Source organism: Danio rerio, chromosome 12, assembly GCF_049306965.1.
Source record: "Danio rerio strain Tuebingen ecotype United States chromosome 12, GRCz12tu, whole genome shotgun sequence".
Taxonomy (NCBI): Eukaryota; Metazoa; Chordata; class Actinopteri; order Cypriniformes; family Danionidae; genus Danio; species Danio rerio.
In genome coordinates, this window is record NC_133187.1 from 16,469,845 (window position 1) to 16,497,500 (window position 27,656).

Consider the following 27,656-nt stretch of genomic DNA (forward strand, 5'->3'; position numbering starts at 1 on the left):
GTTTGAAAACGCATAAGTTTTGCTACGGTTACGCCAACCGTCCACACTACGCCGGAGTTCTCAAGCGCCGAAAACGGAGCGTTTCGAAAACGCTGGAGAGGCCGTTTTCATTCTGAAACGCTGCTGCTCCGTCTCAGTGTGGATGATGGAAAACGGAGACATTTGAAAACGGAGGCCGGGCTGCAGAAATTCGCCTCTCTGATTGAGGCTTTTCCTGAATTTTAAGTAGCCTAACACACAGTTCAGTCCTGCATTCTCTCCTTGTAAGTTCAGACTTCGCAAGTTTGATCAAGGCTGCAGTCTCTTCTTCTCAGTTTGATATGGAAAAGCAGACTATACCGAGGACACGGGTAAATCTTCAAAGGGAACAGTGTACTTTATATCTTCATTCACATCACCCTTGCTACGTTTTTTCACTTTCTCAACAATAAAATGTAAACATGATTTAAGGAACTGCCTATTTTCATTTTAATATTAGCAACTTAACAGACAGCAGAAATGTTGAGGCATCGTGCTGCATGAGCGTCATCTTCACTGTGTGGATATTTATAACAAAACGAAGCCGATAACAACTGCCTCCTTTCAATTTCAGTGAAAATACAAAACACCCTCTCTTTTGCTGAATATCAGTTTTAATCATCGATAATGGCCATTATAAAAGTATTACATACAATAAGTTTATACATTATAGGAAATAAAGGCAAGCGATCAGTCAATATGCAAAATGTAGGCTACGTGGTTACATTAATCATTAACTTATCTTTACGCTCAGCCAAAACACGTTACCTGAGAAAAAGTAATAGATTCCAATGACCAAAGTCAGGGAATATGTCGTTAGATAAAGACAACAAGATGAATTAAATATCCTGTTTAATAAATATAGTGAGATTAGATCCAGCGGGAGATGCTTGATGAGAAGTCCGACTAGCACAGCTCTCATCTGGGTAGATTGGCTGCAGCGCTTGCCCGAGAGTGTCTGTGTGGTCACGTGATGTGCGTTTTCAGCGTTTTGGTGTGGACGGAGAGCAGTTCAGAAACGCTGGGTAAAACGCGAGTGTGGACGCGGATCGTTTTCATTCTAAAACGCCGTTTTAAAACTAAAACGTACTAGTGTAAACGGGGCCTGAGACACCTCTACCCCCTTCACATGAATGTGCGAAACGAGGAGGAAGGGGAAGAGCTAAAGAGTAGAATTGGGATTGGGCCTTTATCAAAGATCAGTGAGCCTCCATGGTAAACCACATTTGAAATTTTATGTTTTCTATGCACTTGTTTGTTGAAGCACTGTGCATTTGCACTTAATGTGCACACTTTACACAGGTTTCTGACTCTCTGTAATATCATGAAATTTTTAAAGGTCTGTATTTTTATTTTCGACATTGTTTTGCACTATTTTTAATGGAAAAAATATATACTTTTGAATGATTCTGTATAACCTTAGGTTTTTACAAAAACTGTTTGAATGGTTCTTTGTGACTATTTGACTTTTATTGAAGTTGCGTGTACCATATATTAAGAAAATAATATATTTATAGTATATACAGTAGCTTGTGTGTTTTAAATATACTTGTAGTTAATTTCTAATGTACTTGTAATACAAAAAAGTACACTTAAATGTCACTAAGCATGCATACAATTTTCTTACATATTTTACTTATTTAAAGTGTACTAGATATAATTACAACTAAAGTATCATTCATTCATTCATTCATTCATTCATTCATTTTCTTTTCAGCTTAGTCTCTTTATTAATCCGGAGTCACCACAGCAGACTTCTTCTCTAACTGCTAACTTATCCAGCATATGTTTTATGCAGCGGATGCCCTTTCAGCTGCAACCCATCACTGGGAAAGATCCATACACACTTTTTCAAACACATACATTTAGCTTACCCAATTCATGTACACCACAAGACTTTGGACTTGTTGGGGAAACCAGGAGCACCCAGAGGAAACCCACGCAAACACGAGGAGAACATGCAAACTCCACACAGAAACGCCAACTGACCCAGCCGAGGCTCAAACCAGTGACCTTCTTGCTGTGAGGCGATTGTTCTACTCATTGCACCACCGTGCTGCCTACAACTAAAACATACTTAGCACAAAATAATTATGTCCAAAATAGCACACTTTTAGTTAACTAATCATAACACACTTACAATACACTGACAATTAGTATACTGACAAAAGTACACTAAACATATTTATTTTTCAAGAAGGATTCCACTCTTGTTAGTAAAGTTGTATTCCAGAAAGTTTATAGATTTGAGATGATCTTCAAGCTGATCTTGATCTTCAAGCTCTGTCATTTGAGCACTGTGCTAATAGGCTGAAGTTAAAATTAGAGTATAAAATATAAAAAGCAAGAGTACAAAGCGCGGAGCAGGATGAAAACATTAAAGGGCACATAGGCTACCCCTTTTTTTCATATTTATTATAAGTCTTTTGTGTCCCCAGAATGTGTCTGTAAAATTTCAGCTTAAAACACCCATCAGAGTATTTATTATAGTTGTTTGAAATGTCTGTATTATAGCTGGGAAAGTGTTGTTGCTGTTTTTTTGCACTGGGCCTTTAAGGCGAGTCATCCCCGCCCACCGATCCCAAGTGCCTGTCAGCAACATGCCTCAACAGGCTTTCGGCTGCCACAGGAAGCAGATCTCAGGTAGCGTTTGTGAGAAATACTACAGTAAGAACTTTACCAATAGGTATTTGATGCATTTTTTGAGGAGTTGCAACAATGAGTTCAGGCACACACAGCGAAGAAACGCAGAAACACACAGACACACACACATAGCACAGACCGACACAGACATGTAGCAAGATAAACATATACATACATAGCGCAAACAAACAAACAGAGAGAGACAGTGAGAGAGACACGAGGCTGTGCTGATGAAGTGAATTTGAAGTGAATGGTTGTACTTCATTACACACATGCTCTGTTTTAAAACATGTTAAACTTGTAAAACTCACTCTTGATCATGTCTGATGATGATTGATGATCCTAGCAAACTGAACAGACCTTTTATTCCTGGTTGATTAGCGCTCGTCCTGTCTTGTGGATATGATTTTCTGCTTACTATGGAGACATGTTAATGCGAGCAGCTGTCAATCAATATTGGTGGGCTAGGGGACCGCACTCCTACGTAATAAAGTTGCGGTTGATCTGAAAACGCTTTAATTGGTCCACCATTTATATGTAAATTTGAAAAAAAAAAAAAGGACTGGGTGTGTTTATTTCACCCCAATATGACAGTATATACACTATAGTTACACACATGTATGTCTAAACAGCTTGAAAAGTAGATTTTTCACAATTGGTGCCTTTTAACAAAGCTTCTGCATTATATATATGATTCAGATGTCTTGTAATTTATCTCAGTTGAATGGAGTTTATATTTTTTGCTAACACAAATTTATCTAAAATTGCAATTCAGATTTTTTTTTTCTCTTGTTTATTAACTAGATCCCTTCTCTTCAAATAAAATTGAAATTAAGTTGCACCAAAAGGAAAAGAAGAACATTTTATAATTCATATTGGAATATATCCTTGTAGAGAATTTTTGAGATGTAGATTTGATGTTAAAAACTGTTCCTTTTACGATTATCAAATTAAAAAGTAAATGTGTGTTGTTACTTCCTAAATTTAAAGATTTACCCATTTCATAAAAAATACATGTTTTTTTTTATTTGTTTGTTAAAGTAATAAAGCACAAAATTAAGCAATTAACACGATTATTATTCTTGGGTAGTTCATGAATAAATATAATCAACCATGTCATTGTTTTCTGTGACTAAAACAAGAATGCCTTAAAGTTATAAAATATAAAACTTGTTATTATTGACTTATTTTTGTGTGTTTTATTTTGTCCTTAACTTAAGTTTTATGCTTGACTGTTGTCTAAAAGAAAAAAAAATTATCCACTTATGGTTGTAATGTTTATGTTGTTCAATAAAGTAAAAAAAAAAAAATCTACCAATCTGTTTGCTAACTTACGTTTTAAATTACACACTTAAACTTGCACCATATTCAAGTACACAGTGTTACATTTACTGACATATTTAACTGTTAAATAGTTAACTTTGAATAATAAATAATAGCTTTTGATCAGCCATTTACCACAGGGTCCTAAGCGGTGGGAATTTGTCATCACACCACCACTCAAGCGCAAATGCAGTTTAACTGAAGTTTATATAGGTGGCACAGTGGTGCAGTGGGTAGCGCTGTCTCCTCACAGCATGAAGGTTTCTGGTTCTCACTCTTTTCATGTGGATTTCCTCTGATTATCCACCGCAAGTCCAAAGACATGCGCTATAGGTGTATTGGGTAAGCTAAATTGTCCGTAGTGTATGTGTGTGAATGAAAGTGTATAGGTATTTCCCATTCATGGGTTGCAGCTGGAAGGGCATCTGCAGCATAACATAACATTTGCTGGATAAGGTGTCGGTTCATTCCGCTGTGGTGACCTCTGAACAAAATAAGGACTAAGCTGAAAAGAAAATAAATGAACGAATATATATCTATATATATGAGCAATATCACAATCAATCAAACATGGAGAGTCTCAAAAACCCTTTTGTATGAGGAACTACTTTCTTCCGCATTGGATTCAAATCATAAGCTGACAGTTAAACAACTGTTAAAACAGTTAAAAGCATCTTTTAAACTTTAGATCTGTAATGTCTGCTTTTTGCTGGCTGTATGTCTGCGGAGTAATACACAAAGGGTAAAGAGGCTGTAGGAGTTCTGATATTGCAGAATATCTCACGGCTTTCAGCCAATCAGATTTGAGAACCAAACAGAACTGATGTATAAATATTAGGGATGTAACGGTATCAGAATTTCACGGTACGGTAATTCCTCGGTATGAATGTCACGGTACGGTATTTATTGAATCATTTACAGGAAAAAACAAAACTTATGAAAATACTCCAAAAACGTGCCAAAAGTGTCAATGACATACAAATTAGCCATCTATCTATAAGCTTTGAAACAGGAACTTCAATTTTAATAACAAAAAAATATTAAACCATGTAAAAAAAATAAAGTTTCAATTTAGTATTGTTGAAAACTCATCACATTCAACATTTAATCACCCACTCACTTAGATAGAGATGGGATTAAAGGAAAATTATCATATAAATGTAATCTGGTAAAAGCTGGTATCTCTGGGCATTTACAATGTCCCCTGCAACAGAAAAAAACCCACCGACAATACCGCTATTCAGTACGCGCGCGGCGACAACACCCGCTTTAGGCCCCGTTTACACTAGTACGTTTTAGTTTTAAAACGGCGTTTTAGAATGAAAACGATCCGCGTCCACACTCGCGTTTTACCCAGCGTTTCTGAACTGCTCTCCGTCCACACCAAAACGCTGAAAACGCACATCACGTGACCACACAGACGCTCTCGGGCAAGCGCTGCAGCCCATCTACCCAGATGAGAGCTCTGCTAGTCGGACTTCTCATCAAGCATCTCCCGCTGGATCTAATCTCACTATATTTATTAAACGGGATATTTCATTTATCTTGTTGTCTTTATCTAACGACATATTCCCTGACTTTGGGCATTGGAATGTATTACTTGTTCTCAGTTAACGTGTTTTGGCTGAGCGCAAAGATAAGTTAATGATTAATGTAACCACGTACATTCTGTATATTGACTGATCGCTTGCCTTTATTTCCTATAATGTATAAACTTATTGTATGTTATACTTTTAAAATGGCCATTATCGATTCTTAAAACTGATACTCAGCAAAAGAGAGGGTGTGTTTCGTATTTTCACTGAAATTGAAAGGAGGCAGTTGTTATCGGCTCCGTTTTGTTATAAATATCCACACAGTGAAGATGACGCTCATCTTATGCAGCACGACGCCTCAACATGTCTGCTGTCTAAATTGCTAATATTAAAATGAAAATAGGCAGTTCCTTAAATCATGTTTACATTTTATTGTTGAGAAAGTGAAACAACGAAGCCAGGGTGATGTAAATGAAGTTATAAAGTACACTGTTCCCTTTGAAGATTTACCCGTGTCCTCGGTATAGTCTGCTTTTCCATATCAAACTGAGAAGAAGAGACTGCAGCCTTGATCAAACTTGCGAAGTCTGAACTTACACGGAGAGAATGCAGGACTGAACTGTGTGTGTTAAGCTACTTAATATTCAGGAAAAGCCCCAATCAGAGAGGCGAACGTCTGCAGCCCCGCCTCCGTTTTCAGATGTCTCCGTTTTCCATCATCCACACTGAGACGGAGCAGCAGCGTTTCAGAATGAAAACGGCCTCTCCAGCGTTATCGAAACGCTCCGTTTTTGGCGCTCGAGAACTCCGGCGTAGTGTGGACGGTTGGCGTAACCGTAGCAAAACTTATGCGTTTTCAAACTAAAACGCATTAGTGTAAACGGGGCCTTAGAGTTTTCTAGCTCTTTTCATCCCCGCTTCTAGCAACACACTCCATTTCCGCATTACTGGATCTGTAGCGACAACAGACCGCAAGGGATGATGGTCAAGCATGGGCTGATGGGAATTGTAGTTTTCGCTACCTCCCGTTCGCTTCATTCGCCTGAGCAAATTTTCTCAGAAGACCTATAGTTTTACCGAGTCATGCGACTTCGGTAATATCGAAAAAAATTAATATTGCGGTATGACGGTATTTACAATACCGTTACATCCCTAATATATATATATATATATATATATATATATATATATATATATATATATATATATATATATATATTTATACATATTAATATATATATATACATACAGAGAGAGCGAGAGAGAGAGACTTTTCTTTTTTGGATGGATTTCAACATAAACTGGGAACTGGGAGGATACATCATGCAGAAATATCTTAAAAGAATACCTGACATATTTGACGTCATTCACAAGAATCACCACATTAAGTAGCACTCAGATTGATTTAATATTTACCAACTGACCTGAGAGGATAATTAAATCCTATAATATGTTAGCTTGTATTTCTGACCACAATTTGACACTTGTGGCTAGAAAACTCGCAAAAAAGAGATTTAGGTTTCTTGCCAGAGAACATGAATTTATTGGAATACCAAGAAATAGAAAGGAAGGATTTACAGGTGCAGTAGGTGATCTGCCAAAATGCTAACCGCTTAGCATATTATCTTTGGACGGCGGGGAGGGACTTCAAAGCCACACCCCCTGAAATTGCGAGCACGCACACAGCATCACAAAAGCAGGCAACCCACTAGTTCATGTCATTCGCCAGTTAAAAATCACATCAATCTTTCACCGGGAGATTTCGTGGCTGAACAACACGTCTGTGCATATAAGTCATTCATAACACAACACAATCTAACATAAGCTTAGCCTAACAGTAACACTTCAGCCATGGTGTTGTCCTTCCTCCAGCGTGCTAAAGTAACTCCAATTGATTCAGGTTTTTAAAAGTTTCAATTCAGCATTTGATTTCTCCCGGTCTGTGTATGTCTCATGACCGTGTGACGCTTATGCAGACGGGCACGTGCTAATAGCGGATCAGCGTGAACAGATGCGCAGAAGTCCGAATCTACATTTGCTGACAGACAGTCTGAGCTGCTTATCGGAATTATGGGAGATGTCGTCCGACAATATCTAACTGGATAAACATTTTTTAGTTTTATGCTTTACCCAGAACATATAAATGCATATAAATACATTTAGATCATTTACTGTAATAATTACTATTGGACTGTGAAGAGACTTTCAACCAGCACAACAAAAAATGTTTCTGAAGACAATCATCTACTGCACCTTTAAAAATGCCATTGAGCAAATTGACTGGGACAGAATTTTACTGGGTACTTATGTTGAAAAGGACTGAGGATAATTTGTAGGAACAATCGGAAAACAATTAAAGAATTCAGCTCTAAACTTAAACACAACCACAATAAAAACATACTACCCTGGATTAACTCTAACCATAAACGACCTTCCTTCAGTCTGTCCAAATGTCCTTGTTCAGATGTATGCAGATGATACAGTCATTTTACACATGGTGAAAACACAACTCAAGTAGCAGATAAACTTACACAAGCTATGGCTCATGTCTCAGAATGGTTAAACCTGTCCTGTTTAAAACTCAATGTAAACAAAACAGTTGCTATGTACTTTTCTTAAACAATCATAGCAAATAATCTAACAGATGTCTATGTGGCTGGGGACAAAATACAAATTGTATCTGAATTTAAATATCTTGGGGTACTAATTGACTCAAAATTAGCTTTTAAATCACAAATTTAAAAGGTCTGTGACAGTGTCAAATTTAATATGTCTAATTTCTGGTTCATAAGGTCACACTTACTGCAGGCAGCTAAAATATTCATGCACTCAAGTATTCAAACATTTGTCTGATGCATGAAATCATTCATGGTCTGTCATCTCCACCATTCAGTCAGTTTGTAAACATCAGGAACACCACACACAGAGCAACACGATGGGCAGTCCGAGGAGACTGTATTGTCCTACTCCAGAAAAGTGCTTTTGGTCAGGGTGCCTTTTCAGATACAGCTGCAGAGGAGTGGAATTCTGTCCCTGGCAATATCAGAGAACTAACCTCTTACAATATGTTCAAAAAACATCTACAAATCTGGTTTATGGAGCATCAGATGTGTCATCATTCCTATTAGCATGAACCTACCCAGCATGTTACCATTTGTGCCTGCCATCTTAATAATTTGTTGTTTAAATGTGTTTTTAACTTTTTTTTTTTTTATCTCTATTACATAATGCTGGTGTTTTAGACTAATGTACATTTTTTTAAATTAATATCTACATAACCATGTCTATTTTAGTACTTCTTAACTGTGCTTGATTGATTGTATAATTGTTGTATTGTTTTTTAGGTTGTCCAGGGACAACAGATGAAAAATAGCCTTCTGGCTAATTCTGGTGCATTTGCAGAAATGCTAATTAATGTACACTGTCCCTGCCAAATAAAAAATAAATAAATAAATAGGTTTTTTTATTCATTTTAAGAATAACAATGTGACTGACCACTGTAAAATTTGATTTCACATGATGTGGCTTTAAATTGTGCTTGCCCTTTACATTTCACTAGATTCTAACTGATTGTCTGTGTTTTATTGTTCTTCCATTGGTAAAAAAAAAATAATAATTCTGAAAGTGATCTCAATTATAATACCTTTTCTGTATTTTTATGGACTGGGCTATATATCCTATACTTAAACACTGTGAATTACTTTTTAGAATGCTATCTTTATCATTATATTTATAGTTATCACGCTTGGTGTGAATGAGCCTTTACGCTTTGATAGTCAAAAAGCAACTATGGACTTCTACAATGGAGAAGGACGCTTATGTTAATTAAAGAAGCCTACTGATGCTGCAGATAATATAAAACAGTAATACTGTTTGTGATGAAAAGTTAAACTGAGTAGATAAATTGACACTTTGCTTAATAATAACAACAACAACAACATGTATGTTTAAGATAATTTTCACAAATATTTTTACATAATAAGTCCTGAGGATTGAAATGGCACCCATTCAGTGGAATGGGCCACATATTTATATTGTAATCATTACTGTATTTGTGCAACTAGTGCTAATATAACCTAGCTATACTGTTAATATATCTAAAACCGCTAGCAGGGTGGTAATAACATTACCACCAACATTAATAACAAATATTTTAAAAACCAAAGAAATATTAGGCTTAAAACACAGAAGCTAACCTAAACATAAACACACAAAGTTTATAACAAAACAACCCATGTTTTTAACTAATATAAAACATACAATAACTCTAACCTATGTAGCAGGGTGGAGTGAAAAGGCAGACACAAGTTGTAAGTGAACACACCCCCGAAGGGCTTTTTATTTACATTGAAGGTGAAAAGTGCGAGGAGTGCAGGTGTCTTCCGTGAACTTCCCTCAGTCCCAGTGTTGCTGCCTCCAGGTGCGTTGTGGGTGAGTTGATGGTGGTGATTCATTTGATATTGTCTGTGCTGTTGTGAAATGCCAAATCGCCCGATCCGATCAATCCGTGCTTTCTGTATGAGAGAGAGAAAGAGAACTCAGAGTCAGGGTTAGCGGAGAGGCTTCTCACCGTCTGTCTTCTTCGAGCTGGTTTTATCATGTGTGCTGCTGATGAGATCCAGGTGCAGGCGATCGGCGTAATTGCATCCAGGTGGCTTGTGTGCTCCTTTCCCAGGATGACGTTGATTGTCAATAGGGCGGCCTGCCACTGGAGTGCAACGAACCACCTGGTGATGCGGGCATTGGTCTCTGTAGCCCGGGCCGCCATTTCTTATCGGGGGGGAACCCATTTCTTCAGGAGGTTGATATGGTAGACCTCACATTCTCACATCGACATCCTGGCTGACAAACCTTATAGTTGACCGACCCAACTTTCTTCACGATGGTGCCCGGCCCTTGCCAGGAACTTCGCAGTGGTGGTGGGTACGAGTATCAGGACTTTGTCACCAGGCTGGAACCGTCTGGGTTGTGCGGGTTGTTCATATATCCTCTGTTGGGCGCGCTGGGAGGTTGCTTGGTGTTCTTGGACCAGAGGCATAACATGGTCTATCCGCTCTCGCATGTCCCGCAAGTGCTCTATCATGCTGCGATGTGGAGCTGGTTCCTGCTCCCATGTCTTTCTGGCCACATCCAGCAATCCGCGGGGCTGTCGCCCAAACAATAACTCAAATGGAGTGAATCTCGTGGATGCTTGAGGTACCCCTCTTATTCTGAAGAGCATGTATGGGATCATGAGGTCCCAGTCACGCCCATCCTCTGCGACTACCCAGCGCAACATCTGTTTAAGGGTCTGGTTAAACCGCTCCACCAGATCGTCTGTCTGGGGATGTTAAACAGATGTGCGAAGCTGTTTTACCATAAGTAGCCGACAGAGGTCGCTCATCAGCCGAGACATGAAGGGGGTGCCCTGGTCAGTTAATATCTCAGAGGGCATCCCCACTCTGCTGATGAACTGGAAGAATTCCTTCGCGATGGATTTGGCGTTGGCTACTCAGAGGGGAATCGCCTCGAGGTACCTGGTGAAATAGTCGACGATGACCAGGATTTGTTGATGACCATGGGTGGAGTTTGGCAGCGGGCCCACCAGATCCATCCCTATTCGCTCGAAGGGCACCTCGATGATGGGTACTGGTATTAGCGGGCTGGGGGAAGGTTTCTTTGGTGATGTCCTCGGCCAGGTGGCGCACTCCCTACAGAACTTCTTTACTTCTGCATCCATGCCGGGCAAGCGGAAGCGATCTCGGATACATTGGGTGGTATTTTCTGCTCCCAGATGCCCAGCCATTGGGTGCGAGTGCACCAGCTCCATTATTGTCTCCATCTTGGTCTTCGGAACCACAAGCAGACTTTTCTCCTCCCACCATTGCTGTGCTATACAGTAGAGCAGACCCTTTCTGACCACGAAGTATGGGAGAGGGTGAGGCCCTGGGATGTGCACTTCTCCATCAATCTCTCTGACTTGTTTCCAGCAGTGCTTTAAATGGTCATCTTCCCGTTGCTCTCATCCAAACTCTCCCCCTGTGGTTATTCTCTGAAACAGATCAAAAAAGGGATTAGGATCTAATTGTGCGCACTCTCACCCTCTTGCTCGCTGTCTGTGGCCAGCATGATGGTTGGATGACCCCCTTTTCTTCGTGGACGAGCCCGTCCCCTCTGTCATGGTCCTGCTGGCTGCATCGTGGCTGATAGGAGCTGTTGGAATCCGGGACAGTCCCTCCCCAACAGGATTGGAACTGGTAAGTCTCTCACAATTCCTACCTCCATCGGCCAGGCGCCTGGCCCGGCTGCCACCATTACTCAGCATGTGGGTACGTGGCGCGTCTCTCCATGTACAAAGGTGATTGGTATTGTTGCTTTAAAGTCAGTTCGGGGAGGGATAATGTGTGGTTGGACCAGTGTGATGGAGGATCCTGAGTCTAACACCGCCATCAGCTCCTTTCCCCCTATTTTTACCATGCGCTGTGGGGCTCTGGCTGGCATCGTATGGTGTACGATGCAGCCGGCCATCCATGCCTGGGCTCCTGGCGACTGCGGTTCGGTTGGCATGGGCTCGTCGCTGTGGGAGGGGGCCGTCGGCCTTCTCACTGTACTTGAGGTACCCTCCGGTGAGCATCGATCCCGGAGTACCCTTGGGGGGTTTGCAGCCACTCGCTCTCTCTCGTCCTGTGCAAATGAAGCATCTGTCAGCTCAATGGCTTCTACTAGAGTAGCCAGACTGGTGGGGTTTTTCATACTCACGGGGCGGCAAAGTTTCTGGAGAGGGCTCTGAGCAGGCGGTCGATCACTACTCTTTCAGCGAACTGGGAGGCGGTGGTGTTCCTCGATAGCAACCAGAGCTGTGCCAGTCTGGAGAGCTGTGTGCCTTTTACCCGGGCGGAGATCTGTTCATCATATGACCATTGCCAGAACTGCTGTGATGCGCTGATGGGAGAAAGCACCAGCCTCGCTAATATCTCTCCTTTCAATATCTCATAATCTTAATTTTGTGGGGTTTTTAGTGAAAAATAAGCACGTCTCACTTCACCAGTCAGAAACGGAGCCAGGATTCTCGCCCATTCTTTCTTATCCCACAGCTCTTGGGTTGCCATCACCTCAAACATGTGTAAATACGCTTCAATGTCATCTAGTTTGCTGAGTTTCGTAAGGTGGTGGTGTGCAGTATTCCTGGCATCCAGAAGAGGCACCTGTTGGCCCAATAGGCTTTAGACCACCTGCTCTGTCCTTTCTAGTCTGTCGGCGATCTGATCCGAGAGCTGTTGTTGCCGCCACGTCTGTGAGCTGCCGCAGTATTTCCTCATTACGTTGTTTCCAGGAGACCGAGCGAGATGACAAACTGCAAAGACAAACAACAAGTGTGAGCGGTTGATGGAATCCTTAATTTCACTCCTATAAAGCGCGCATTCTCCACCAGTGTAGCAGGGTGGAGTGAAAAGGCAGACACAAGTTGTAAGTGAACACACCCCCGAAGGATTTTTTATTTACAGAGAAGGTGAAAAGTGCGAAGAGTGCAGGTATCTTCCGTGAACTTCCCTCTGTCCCAGTGTTGCTGTGCTCCAGGTGCGTTGTGGGTGAGTTGATGGTGATGATTCCTTTGATATTGTCCGTGCTGTTGTGAAACGCTGATCGCCCAATCCGATCAATCCGTGCTTTCTGTATGAGAGAGAGAGAACTCATTAGAGTCAGGGTTAGTGGAGAGGCTTCTCACCGTCTGTCTTCTTAGAGCTGGTTTTATCTTGTGTGCTGCTGATGAGATCCAGGTGCAGGCGATCGGCGTAATTGCATCCAGGTGGCTTGTGTGCTCCTTTCCCAGGATGACGCTGATTGTCAAAAGGGTGGCCCGCCACACCTATTTCCCATGATGCACCTGGCTACAGTGCTGTGTGCCAGGTCATTACAATATATATGTGGCCCGTTTCACTGAATTGGTGACATTTCTGTCATGTACGTTGCACTCAGAAAGTATTCATAGCGCTTCTCTTTTCCACATTTTTTAAGTGTCAGCCTTATTCCAAAATGGATTAATGTCATTTATTTCCTCAAAATTCTACACACATTACCCTACAATGACAATTAAAAAAAAGCTTTTTTTAAATTGTTGCAATTTTATTAAAAATAAAAAAACCTGAAAAATCACGTTTACATAAGTATTCACAGCCTTTGCTCAATACTTTGTTGATGCACCTTTGGCAGAAATTACAGCCTCATGTCTTTTTGAATATGATGCCACAAGCTTGGCACACCTGTCTATTCTAACTAGTCTTCCAGTTCCTGCTGCTGAAAAACATCCCCACAGCAGAATGCTGCCATCACCATGCTTCACTGTAGAGATGGTATTAGCCTAGTTATGAGCGGTGCCTGGTTTTCTCTAAACATAATGCCTGGCATACACTCCAAAAGTTCAATATTAGTCTCATCAGACCAGAGAACGTAGTTTCTTATGGTCTGAGAGCTCTTCAGATGCATTTTGGCAAATTCCAAGTGGGGAGTGGCATTCCGTCTGATATGTAGTTATTTGTTTCCTTGGAAAAATAGATAACCTTTTTTTGCACTACAAATATATTTACATTACTCAAAAAATATGTTTACCAAAAATACTCTTAAAGCAATATAATTTCATATTACATCTTCCAATACTTCGTAGTGCATCACTCTACAGTCAGTTTAAAATAATCCACTTTTAAAACCCAGATTTACATAAGGTACACCTATAACAAAGCAAATTACAAAAAAAAATAAAACAACTGATAAAAGTTTCAGTTACATACTGTACCAGCTAAGCATATGTCATAAACATCAATAATTAAAAGCTCAATGGCTAAAATAAAATATAAAAAATCACTCCACAAAAGGATGTACATTTGCAAATCACTAGTTAAAGCATTTTGAATCAATCACTTCAGTCTCTTTCGATATTATGTGGCAAAGGTGTATGACATACATTTTCTCTGTAAGGTCTACCAGAATGTTGCGTTTAATTCTGTTTCACCAATCAGAGCCAAGCTTTTCAAATCGAAACATAAAATTGTCCAATCTTAGGGTGCTTTCACACCTACACTTTTGTTTCGGAACGTATATCGTTTGCCCAGTTAGCGTGGTTTGATTGGCATATGTGAACAGGGCAATCGCGCTCTGTTCCGCGCCAAAGTAATCGCTCCGAGATCGCTTGAATGAGGTGGTCTCGGCTCGATTGAAACGAACCCTGGAGCAGATCGATTGCAGTGAGAAAGTGATCTGATCCGAGTGCGGTTATATCACAGTGTTTTATGGATATGTAATAGGCTTACGGCTATATAAAGAGAGAATTATGAGTATGTCGGGAAGTTTCGCGAGTCTCCCGATGCCCGCAAACGAGTGATGATCTTCCGGTAATCTCGTGTCTCCCTCCCGGTCCTCAAATAGGCATCGTCGCGCATCCTTCTCACCCCTCCCCACCGCGTCTCTGCACAGACACGTCACGCGCACGCACCCTGTCAATATACCACCAAACCACCACCTCTCCTGACAGCTGAGCGGGACACTGCAAAATAAACCCTGACACTCTGACCAATGTGATGAGAGTTTACTCGCACGTAACTTGTTTTAGCTCTTTTGGTCCGATTATAAACTTTGCAGTGTGAAAGCGAATCGCTCCAAGAGCAAAGAGCAACAATGTAACAATTGTAATCTCTGTTTCGGAACAACTGAATCGATACACAGGTGTGAAAGCACCCTTTTTGAGCGCAAGCAACAAGTTCATATTTGCCGATAACAGAAGACAGATCGTTTCCGAGGTTTCCGAAATTTTTATTGTTTTATTTTCCAGACTCAAATCTTGTAAAGGTAGACAACACCGATATAATTACACAAAAACATTGACGACAAGAAAAACCTGGTCAGAACGCGTGAACAACTGGACTGTGAAGAGGATTACGTGAGTTAAATGAACTCACCAGATATCAAAGCTGGAGACTATAAAGCTTTCCAGAGCTTTGCACTCAACATTGACCTTCTGGTGGGTATGCTTATATCTCTGGAGAGACCAAATGGACGAGAACTTAATTGTACTGGACATGTGGACAGATGTGGAAACTCCCTAAACATTACAGGGATGGCTTCATAGAGCATCTCTAGTTACGGGGTAGACTGAGTACAGTTAGTCTCAATCCGTATAACTTACACAACCTTACAGAATGGTTGAGGGTCAAAGCAGAAGCTCAGCGGCTTTCTTCAAAGATGGCTCAACGTTACCACACTGAAAAGGCATCTGTTCGTAGGGAGCGTCCTGCTATCATTAGGCCACAGACTCATGCTATTTCTGTCTATTATGGTAGTAACCCATCTGAGAATGTGAAAATGGGGCAGCCTATTCGCACCGAGGCATCTGCAAACCCTCATCCTGCTAAATCAACAAAGTGTCTGTGTTTATTCTGTCACAGCGAAGAACATTACCTCTCTCAATGCAATGAGATCACTGAATGCCCACCTGAGCGACTCATTAAATGGATTAAAAATGGAAAGAGGTGTTGGAAATGCGGACGCACTAGCCATAACTGTAAAGAATGTACACTGAAGAAACCCTATGGGGAATGTGGAGACGTGCATCTTAGTGTTCTCCATCGAATAGCAGATCAGGGTCCGAGCATCATGCTGGTTACAACATCAAAGAACCACTCGATCTACATAACATCACCTAGCTCTATGGGACGGGTCTTCCTAAAGGTCACCCCCGTTCTGCTGTGGAAAGGTGAAAAGTCTATACAAACCTATGCTATCCTTGATGATGGTGCACAGCGCAGCATGATCCTCCCGGCAGCTCTCCACCAACTAGGACTACAAGGAAAGTTTATGGGAAAGGTTATGGCTCTTCGAACTATTCGCCATGATGTCACTCATGTGGAGGGCCAATCTGTCCAATTTCAGATTTCATCCCAGTCTAAACCAAATGCAAGGTATGGCCTCACTGGTGTATTCACTGCACCTCTCCTGAATCTGACAGAGCGGACGTACCCAATCAAACGACTTCAAAAGAGCTACTGTCACTTGCGGGGCATTCCAATTCCATCATTTAATAAAATTCAACCTTTACTCTTAATTGGCTCTGATTATCCAGGTTTAATTGCGGCAAAGGAACCCATTAGAGTGGGCCCAGATGGAGGACCAGCTGCAGTACACACGCAGCTTGGCTGGGTACTTCAAGGACCAGATGGTCTTCTTCCACACCAAGTGTCACCTCAACAGTGCTTACTCACTTCCCTTTCAACAGTGCGAGACACCATCCTTCAACAGGTCAAACAGCTGTGGCAGTTGGACGTTCTCCCTTACCGACACGAGAAACTGGTAGTACGTTCACGACTAGACCAACTTGCTATAGATCTGTTGGAGAGCAAAACACAGCGAGTGGAGGTGAATAATACATGTCATTATGCCACACCTCTTCTCAGGGTTCCAAACTCACCTCCTCTCAAGGCTACCAAAGATGCTGTTCTACACAATCTCAGGGCCATAGAGAAACGCTTAGGAAAAGATCCAAGAAAAGCTAAGGTCTATGAGGCTGAAATTCAGAAGCTTCTGGACGCCGAATATGTTGTCAAGGTTCCTTCGGAGTTTCTGAGTTCAGATGAGGAATCGTGGTTTATTCCACACCATCTTGTTCACCATAATGGCAAGGACAGGTTAGTTTTTAACTGTTCTCTTGTTCATCGAGGGCTTTCACTCAACCAGCAGCTCCTACCCGGACCCTGCCTTGGTGCATCATTATTAGGAGTTCTTATTCGATTCAGACAGCACATGGTCGCAGTCAGCGGTGACATACGCGCTATGTTTCATCAAATACGACTTCTGCCTGAGGACAGGCCTTTCCTGAGGTTTATATGGAGAAACATGCGAAAGGAGGAGCAACCTGATGTCTACCAATGGCAAGTCTTGCCCTTCGGGACGACTTGCAGTACATGTTGTGCAACATTTGCACTTCAGAAGCACGTCTGGGACTACCAACCATGTGATGTTGAAGTGAGGCAGTCGATAGAACAGTGCTTTTATGTCGACAACTTCCTACAGAGTCTTCCTACTGCAGAGGAAGCCAGGCAGTTGGTCAACAAGATGAGATCTGTACTTAACTCAGGAGGGTTTGAAATCCGGCAGTGGGCCAGTAATGTCCCGTCTGTTGTTGAACATTTGCCAACAACTGCTAAGTCAGAAAGCATTGAGCTGTGGCTGCAGAAAAATCATTCTGACCCTCAGGAGCCAGCTCTAGGTCTAATATGGCACTGCCGGGAGGACCAACTGGGCTACAAACAACACCCATCTGCCCAACAATCCCCAACAATGAGGCACATATACAGAGTTCTGGCATCCCAATATGACCCATTAGGGTTCATCTCCCCCTTTACTACAAGGACTAAAGTTCTAGTTCAGAAACTCTGGGCTAAGCCAAGAAGTTGGGATGACCCAAACCTTCCCACAGATCTTTTTGAGAAATGGAAAACTTGGGAACAGGAACTACCCAACTTGACCAAGGTAATGTTTCCTCGTTGTTACCTCTTATCACAATTTAGTAAGGAGACATCCCGATGCAGCTTGCACATATTCTGTGATGCGGCCGAGACGGCCTATGGGGCAGTAGCGTACCTGCTTACTGAGCAAAGGGGCCAACTCCATACTTCTTTCATTATGGCCAAGTCTAGAGTGGCTCCCAAGCGACAATTGTCAATCCCGAGATTAGAGCTTTGCGCAGCATTGGCAGGGGCCCAACTTGCTAAGCTTCTAACACAGGAGCTGACCATTCCAATTGAGAAAACTACACTCTGGACTGATTCAACTACTGTATTGACATGGATTCAGTCAGAATCATGTCGATATAAAGTCTTTGTCGGCACTAGAGTGGCCGAGATCCAAGAGTTAACTGACCTGCACTCATGGAGGTATGTGGACTCAGCAAGTAACCCGGCAGATGACATTACCCAGGGAAAGACTCTGGTTGAGCTGGCAAGCCCCAGCAGGTGGAATCAGGGCCCAGATTTTCTATTGGGGCCATTTCTCAATGGCCAGCTATACCTTCTCTCAAAGATCGAGAAGACTCATCAGAGATTAAGAAGACTGTATTCTGCGGACTAACTATCGATAAACAGAATTCACATATTCCTGATGCAACCCAGTTTACCTCCTGGAAGGCATTAGTCAAGGCTACTTATCAGTCTCTTCATGGAGCGGCTGCTCTCGATCCAGAAACATCCGGTCCAGATTATCAAAGCATTGAAGCATTAATTCTAAGCCAATGCCAAGCTGAATCGTTTCCACTGGAAGTCAAGGCTTTACGCCAAGGGAGGCCAGTTTCCCCTTCAAGTGGTCTAAACACGCTTGCCCCAGAGTTTGATCAGGCACTGAATTTAATACGAGTTGGAGGACGGCTCAGAAAGTTGGAGGGCTCAAGTCCAATAGAGATTCACCCTATAGTATTAGATCCCCAACATACTATCACCAAGCTACTCATCCAAGATGTAGATGAACGCCTGCTTCATCCAGGGCCAGACCGAGTTTTCGCAGAGCTCCGACAAAACTACTTAAAGGGTAGACAAGCAGTGAAAAAGCACCACAGAGAATGTGTGCAATGCCAGATGTGGAGGGCTAAACCAACTGTGCCCATTATGGCTGACTTACCCTTAGCTCGGCTACAGCTCTATCAGCGGGCATTCTTTTCAACGGGGGTCGACTGCTTTGGGCCATTTACCATCAAAGTAGGCCGTCGGTCAGAGAAACAATGGGGTGTGATCTTTAAATGTTTGACGACACGATGCATACACCTCGATCTCCTTAACAGCCTAGACACAGATGCCTTCTTACTCGCCCTAAGGCGTTTCATAGCCAGACGGGGTACCCCATCAGAGATTGTCTCAGACCAAGGAACTAATTTCCGAGGTACGGAAACAGAGCTGAGAGAGGGCTTTAAGGCAATGAAATCCCAACTGCAAGAACAGCTGACAGACCAACAGATTGTGTTCAGGATGAATCCACCTGCATCACCGCATTTTGGCGGTGCATGGGAACGCGAAATAAAATCAGTGAAAACGGCCCTACAGGTTGTCGCAGGAAATCAGTCCCTACCAGAAGATGTTCTGCTCACTGTCTTGATTGAAATAGAGGGTATTCTGAATAGCAAGCCATTAGGCTATGTGTCTTCTGATGTAGCAGATGTGGACCCGGTCACCCCTAACGTCCTGCTCATGGGGCGGCGGGACGCTTCACTACCCCAGGTAGTATACATGCCAGAGCCTCTATCTAAACGACGATGGCGCCATGCTCAGAGTGTGGTTGAACATTTGTGGGCATATTTTACACGGCATTACCTGCCTAACCTCCAATCTCACCATAAGTGGCAACGTGAGACTCCGGATTTAATCAAGGATGCTGTAGTGATGGTGGTAGATCCACATCTGCCACGGGCTCACTGGTCTATTGGAAGGATTGAAAGTCTGGTACCCAGTGAAGACGGACATATTAGGTCAGCAAAGGTCAGGATTAAGGACCGCCTGTATCTTCGTCCGGTAGCTAAGCTGGTACAGCTTCCTGCACTCCCGAACAGTGGAGATACGGACACTAATTAAGGAATTTATGTTTCTGCAAATTAGCTATGCTAATCTGGGGGCGGCTGTACTAAATTCCTTATTGAGTGTTAAACAGACGTATTGATATGCGCTCGCTCTAGATGGGCGTGTTCAGAACACTGACGGCAGTCTGTCAGTGATGGTCTAGTTTGGTTTCATTTTTCCTTCTCTCCTCATATTGATGAGTGGTAAACGTGCGTGCATGACTGTAAGTTGATTTATGTTCCGTTGTTAGTAATTCTGTTTATCATGTTATAGTAATCCTGCTGCGGCACGGCCGACTGATATTACTATTAGTTCATATTGGAGTTTATAGAATGTGAAAGGATGACTCGCGGCTATTTCCCGCGTCTATATTTAGCGCCTATCACGTCATATTTTATATTCACGTTAAGTTGAACTGTATGCTGAAATGAACATTTGTGTTACTGTATACAGATAGATCTTGATATTTATTTCTTTATTTCAGATAAAACCACACCTGTTACCACCTCTGTTCATTTGAGAACTGTGAAATACTAGAGGATGTAAAGTGCCACATTCTGAAAAGATAAAACATAAATAATCATCATCTGTCTCCTGTCACGCTTCTTACTGGGGCTCCTTATTGGACTAGCAGGACTAGCATCCTTTATAATATCTTCTATTCTGTTTGTAAAACTACAATAAAAGGAAAAGGGAAAAAAAAGGGGAATACAATCTTATTCACATGACAAAGATATTTCCAACATGTTCAGTTCAAATTAGCTAGACATTATCCTACTACTAATGTACATAGTTCTTTTTTACACAAATCTTGTACACACATAAGGAAATCTATTAAATAAAACACATTTTATATCAAATGTCAGCAAATTAACATATTTGCTACGCCACTCTTATGAACTTGTCTCACTAATTATGAACATGTGATTGGAGAGCAAATACAGGAATAATAAATCTAATAAACCAGTAATGACTCTTTAACATGCAACGTTTGAACATACAATTGCTGTTTAATCAAACTGTGGACTTACGGACATATAATTCCAAGGTTTCCACGTTTTAATCAGGCACCGAAAGAACTGCGTGCGTGAGATGTCCTTGACTGTATGCACTGAAGGAAAACGAAAGTGAATCTTAATTGTACATATAGTGCAGTGTCTTTAATGTCCGGTAGGTGGAGCGCCAAACCCACAAATGGCTATAGAAGACCACACACTGAGTGATATCCGATTTAAAGTGGGTCTCAGATTGTACAAGAAGCAGTGCATTAAATTGCATTTCCCCCGCCATATCTTTATAATATGAGCATTTATTTTACCCCAGTATATTCAATGGAGCTTCTGCGTTAGCCATTCTGACGGGCGCGTGCGAGTAAACAGCTTTTTGTCTCGTTTTACGCTTGGGCAACCAAATAAATGCTAAAGTTTATTTAACTGAATGTATTTTAATGACATTACAACATCGATGCTGTATAAGGAACCGTATAAAATGGAAAAAAATGTTCACAATAACAGGTCACCGGAAATGTATCAGCATGGGAACAGCACTAGCTCGGCATATACCCTATTAGTCCAAAACGCGCATTACTTTTGCGGTTGGACCTGTTTTAGTACGGATCATATTCTCACCACAAATGAACAGCTCCAGGGTTCGTTTGAAAGCGTACCGAGACCACCTCTTCAACCAGGTCTTGGTACGCTTATTTGGTCCGCTTTTGGTGCGCACTCGAGTACGATTGCTGCATTCTCACCTGCCCAAATGAACCGTACCAAAAGAGAAAACGAACTCTAGTGCGATTTAATCGAACTAAATAAGGCAGGTGTGAAAGCACCCTTAAAACTCATCTTAAGATGCACCCTTATGGGAAAATCTGGCAATGAAACCTGTAAGGACCAGTTGGACCCTCACATGGTCAATAGGTATGTTTCAGTCCAATACATGATCATTTTTTAAATGTTTTTTTTTTTTATCGTCAAGGGGAACTGAATAAAGCAAAATAATAGTATTCACTAAAATAACTTTTAGTAATTTTGTTTTACATTATTTGACAGTACATGTAATTTTTATATTAGAAAATAGCTTTTATATTTAACGATACTTTTCTCTTTCCACAGACAATGTAAAAAAAAATTCCTAAACACCATAGTGTCTGAGGTGTGATCTCCCATCGCAGAAAATGCAACAAAAAATTCCTCCACTTTAAGGATACAGTGAAGCATCAGCTCTATGTTTGGTTTAATGTGTTTTGTTACACATGTTTTTTCCTGTTTGATTGCACTTTACTTCACACTGTTGTACATTGTTAATTGTCAATTGAAAAAGTTGAAAATTACAGTTTTTCAAGCATTCAAAAGCCGTGCATTTATTTGTGTTTGTAATGTACTTTTACAGCATATTTGTAATAGAATTTAAATTCATTATTCTGAATTATGTTGTTAATTGTTGAAATAAAGTAGGTCTTGTAGTACTCTGCAAATTTATAGAAAGTATAGTAATAACACAATGTAAAATGTTTAATGTAAAGCTTAAAATATTCTTCTACTAGGCTTAAAATATACTTTAACTAGTTTTAAATTGCACTTTAGGTGTGCTTAAATTATACTTTATCACAACTTAAAGTATACTTCAACTGGGCTTATACTATACTTTAATGCACTGCAGCTGGGCTGAAAATACACTTTATCTAAACTTAAAATATACTTTAACTGTGTTTTAAATATACTTTAACTGTATTTCAAGTACATAATTTAAATGTACTTTAAATAAAATACACTTTTAAAAGTACACTTTAATTGTACTCAAAGTATGTCCATTTTAACACAACTAAGTATGTTACAACATATTTTAAGTAGCTTAAAGTTAATCTTAAGTATATATAAAGTAACAATAAATATGCTTGAAGTTGTTCCAAAATAACACACTTAATATACACTTAGTATAGTACAATTAAAGTATGATAAGTATGTCTAAAAAAGTACAACTTAAGTACACTTTCTTTTCACCTGGGTTAGCAGAAGACATTGTGCATATAAAAAACAAGCAAAGCAGTAGATTAATATTATTCAACATATCCCAGATTTTTAAAGAAAAATATTAGATACAACCCCATTTGTAATCTTTAACATTTTCAAAAGTAACTATAATTTAATTACACATTTTTCTCAGTAACTCTAAGGAATTGCTGTTACTTTTATTTTGTAATTAAATTACGTAAAGCTGTTACATGTAACTGGTTACTCCCCAACACTGGTTATTGATCACCTCCCTGACTAAGGCCCTTCTTCCCCGATCACTCAGCTTAGATGGCTGGCCAGCTCTAAAAGAGTCCAGGTGGTTCCAAACATCTTCTACTTATGGATAATGGAGGCCACTGTGCTCTTTGGAAATTTCAGAATGGCAGAAATTTTTCTGCATCCTTACCCAGCCTTGTGCCTCGAGACAATCTTGTCTCGGAGGTCTACAGACAATTCCTTTGTCTTCATGCTTGGTTTATGCTTTGACATGCACTGTCAACTCTGGGACTTATATAGACAGCTTTTCAAATCATGACCAATCAATTGAATTTACCACAAGTGAACTCCAATTAAGCTGCTGAAACATCTCAAGAATGGTCAGTGTAAACAGAATGTATCTGAGTTCAATTTAGAGCTTTTCGGCAAAGGCTGTGAATACCTATGTGCATGTGATTTTTCAGGGTTTTTAATTTTTAATAAATTAGCAACAATTTCAAAAAAAAAAAAATCACAATGTTATTATGGGGTATTGTGTGTGAATTTTGAGGAATTAATCAAATTTAATCCATTTTGAAATAAGGCTGTAACATAATAATAATTATATATATATATATATATATATATATATATATATATATATATATATATATATATATATATATATATGAGCAATATCACAACACAAGTAGCAACACAACACGAGTTGCAGTGTGAAATGGTATATTGGCTGTGATGATATACAGCCATATCACACTGCTACAAGTTTATACAACAATTCGACTGCATGATTGTGTTTATAAAATAGAAAATCAGACACAGAGACTCTTAAAAAGCCTTTTGTAAGAGGAACTACTTTCATCATTTGAAAAGAAACCATTCATACACCTCTGCAGCTAACAATCAGAACAGTGGACAACTTTGCTACTTTACGAACGTCACTTTAAAGCTATATTAGAATGTTTTTCTAGCATAATATCTAAAATGATGACAAAACAGGTGATTTTGCTCCCGTTTAAGATTATAAAGCTAAAAGATGAGAATTGCCATCAGTCTACAGAGATTTCCCATTATTTCTCTATTGCACCCCCCCCCCCCCCCCCCCCCAAAAAAAAGCCAGAGCAAATAGTAATAGATTACTATGGTATACAGCAATATAAAATATAAAAGAGAGAGAAAGACTTAGATTGTCACTTACCTGTTCTGTAATGATTTGTTCAGTTGTTTGAAATGTACACTGAAAAAATCTCCCCTAAGGACTTTTTATTCAGTCTCTGTCACCATCTTGTGACGGAAAGTCCACCATCTTTGCTCTGCTCCATATGGCAGGCTGGCCACCAACACGCTGAATCTCTAAAAGTATGAACATTTAAAATAGGTACTATCCTTAACAAAAAACTTGATAGTTGCAATCTAAACAACTACATTCTTGCCTTAAAAAAGCCTCAAAAGTACATTATGTTGTCCAACAGCTGCAAGTCAAACTGTAGTCATGTCAGTTGGCATTTCTGTGTGGAGTTTGTATGTTCTCCTCGTGTTTGCGTGGGTTTCCTCGGGTGCTCCAGTATGTATGGTGACAACAAATTAATAAAGGGACTAAGCCAAAAAAAAAAAAAAAAAAAAAATATATATATATATATATATATATATATATATATATATATATATATATATATATATATATATATATATATATAATCATTATTATTAGTTTATTTTATTTTTAATATATACAAAATATATACAGTGAAAATGTCCTTGCGCTGTTGAACATAATTTGGGAAATAATATAAAAAGAAAAAAAATTCAAATGGGGGTTAATAATTCTGACTTTATCTGTAACATTCAAAAGATTGATTAAAAATGACCTAAAACAGTGAAAATAGCTTCTTTTTTTTTCTTTTTTTTTTGCTTTTTCCCAGTCTCCAACACTGTATTCACTCTATAATATAATCATTAAAAATCATACATTTAATTGTGTTTTGCACTGTTGTGTAACCATATCTTATCTTTGCCTCTTACATATATATATTTGAACCAAAAAAACAACATATTTTAACATATTTGATTACATTGTAAAGTAAATAGGATGCATCATTTTTAAAATACTGTCCTATTACCTAAATTATTTCATAGGTGTAATTTGTTTAGTGTAAACTTTTCACATATTTGGCATATCAATAACAGGAGTGAGAAGCATCTTCTGATGTATTTATTTTGTAGAATATTATTAGATTATTATATATTAGTTTCTATTATTCACATGATTTTGACATTTTATAGTGAAACACTGAAGTTGTAATATATTTAAAGTGATAGTTTTCCTAAAAATGACAATTCTGCCACTGAGAGTCAAAAAGGTTGTTGTTGTTTTTTTGGCCAACCCGTGAAAACATCCTTTGGTACTTATTTGAGGACATTGTGTGTTTCATCATACCCTCAAAGACAGTCACAGTTCATCACATGGGAATAAAAAAAGATGTCTGGCCCAAAGAGAACGTTTTTTAAGGTTTGGGATGTTTGCTTTTATTTTAATAATTTAATTCCTTAAGTTTGTAGACAAGTAATAGTATTTATAGTAACAGTTGTTGTTTTTATGTTAAAATAGATGGAGAAGACCCATACTATGAAGAAGAAACATGGCATGATGCAGGGAAAGAGGCAACCTTTTCTATATTTCCTTCTCTAACTCTTCTGTCGTATTCTTTTCATCTTCTGCAGTGTTAAGAACTGCAAACATAGCATGCCCCTTTCACTCAAATATTCCTCTTCTCTTTTCACACATGCAAACACATTCTTGTTTTCTTCTTGCTTTCCTTGTGATTTTTTTTTTTTCACAATTTATATATAAAATTTATATATAAAAAGAATGAATTTTAGGCCAGGCTTTCTTTTTTATAGAAAAAAAATTACTTGGTTGCATATAAAGTGATTTTTTTCATAAATCTAAATGTTTGAAAATGTAACAACCCATATTTTAAAAAAGCACTTTCTTCAGGGAAAAGGTAACCTGATACACTGTTAACCATGCTATTTAAAAACAAAAAACTCAAAAACAGAACGGCCACTTGTGTTATTAGATTCTGCAAAAATTAAATAACACTCCACTACAAGAATTTAAGGCAGTGTGAGAGTGAGATTAAAAATGTAAAAGTGAAAGAAAGAGGGAGAGACAGAGAAAAAGGGATCTGAGGGTAGAGGGCAGTGAGCTGGATTCAATGCCATCTGACAGGTCCAGCTGGGTGACTGGCTGCCCCAGAGCCCTGCAAACCAGGCAATATGGCGCCCAATTACCAATGCCCATGTGACCATTGCATGGCATCATCAGAACCCATACCCCACTACACCATCCCCCTCCCCCCAAACCCATGCCATCTGTGCAGATAAGCAACAACCTTAACGCACTTACATACAAAATATATAAACACAGAATAGCATTAAACAGTAATACTCACAAACACGTTGTTTAAACCCAGAGATATAGAAGGGAAAACAAAACATACTGAAAAAGTACATTTTTTTGTTTAGCAAAAACATACCATTCACATACATATTATCTTTACTTACTATCGTCGTTTATCACGAATAATCAAATGCATTTAAATTGATTGAATTTGATTTCTAATGTATTCCAAGTAATCTGAATTTTCACAAGATCTTACATTCTTTTCTTTTTTGCTCTGCACGCGTTTTCTCTGCAGTGCTACTCTGCCACAGTGAACAGATGCTGTGGAATTTTGATAAGCTATGCCAGTCTGTGCCAACCTCCATGACAGGGACTGCTGGGGTGTGGCTGGCATGCAGAAATTAGTACGGTGAACACAGCATGAAGCATATAATAAGGTATAAAAATTGCAAGATGTCGAAAAAGACATCGCCAATGTTTTTTTTTCTAAAATTAAGTCTGAAAATAAACGTCCCTAAAATTTATGTTAAATCTGTGTGTTTATTTGTGGACCAAATCTGCCTCGCATTAATACCTTTCAATCACTATAAGAAAGAAAACTGTAAAGATATATCCTACTATCTGTCAGAAATTTCAGTGTGTTTACGAATGTCCCCTTCGAACATATAGGCTAACATTAGCTACACACGCAGTACGTCTGCAAAATAATTTTAAATTAACAAAAAAATGTTCAACTTTTAAAAAAAAAAACGATTTAAAAATGTATTTAACCATTTTTTAACTGACTTAAATCATGTTAACCAAATTTACTGTGACTTTACATATTAGAATATTCATACATTGATTCAAGGCCAATTATATTTATCTTCGCATAATTATTTTTTTAATGTATGAAATTAATTAATGTGCATGACCGGACCGCATACCTACTTCAACT

General features: G+C 39.6%; 1 protein-coding gene and 1 long non-coding RNA gene across 4 annotated transcripts in view; one reads left to right on the forward strand and one right to left on the reverse strand.

The window, feature by feature from the left end:
* Positions 1–27,656, forward strand: part of med1 (mediator complex subunit 1) — a 700,564-nt gene that overhangs the window by 277,939 nt on the left and 394,969 nt on the right. The gene's annotated exons all lie outside the window — the stretch shown is intronic.
* Positions 8,871–24,666, reverse strand: LOC141376782 (uncharacterized). 3 transcript variants are annotated; one of them, XR_012387933.1, is made up of 4 exons: positions 24,512–24,666; positions 12,980–13,169; positions 12,258–12,852; positions 8,871–12,182 (listed from the first exon to the last, which is right to left on the reverse strand). It is a non-coding gene; the product is annotated as an uncharacterized lncRNA (long non-coding RNA). The 3 variants fall into 3 exon arrangements; XR_012387934.1 differs by lacking the exon at positions 24,512–24,666 and adding an exon at positions 21,115–21,196 and having other exon boundaries at positions 13,002–13,169; XR_012387932.1 differs by lacking the exon at positions 24,512–24,666 and adding an exon at positions 21,115–21,196.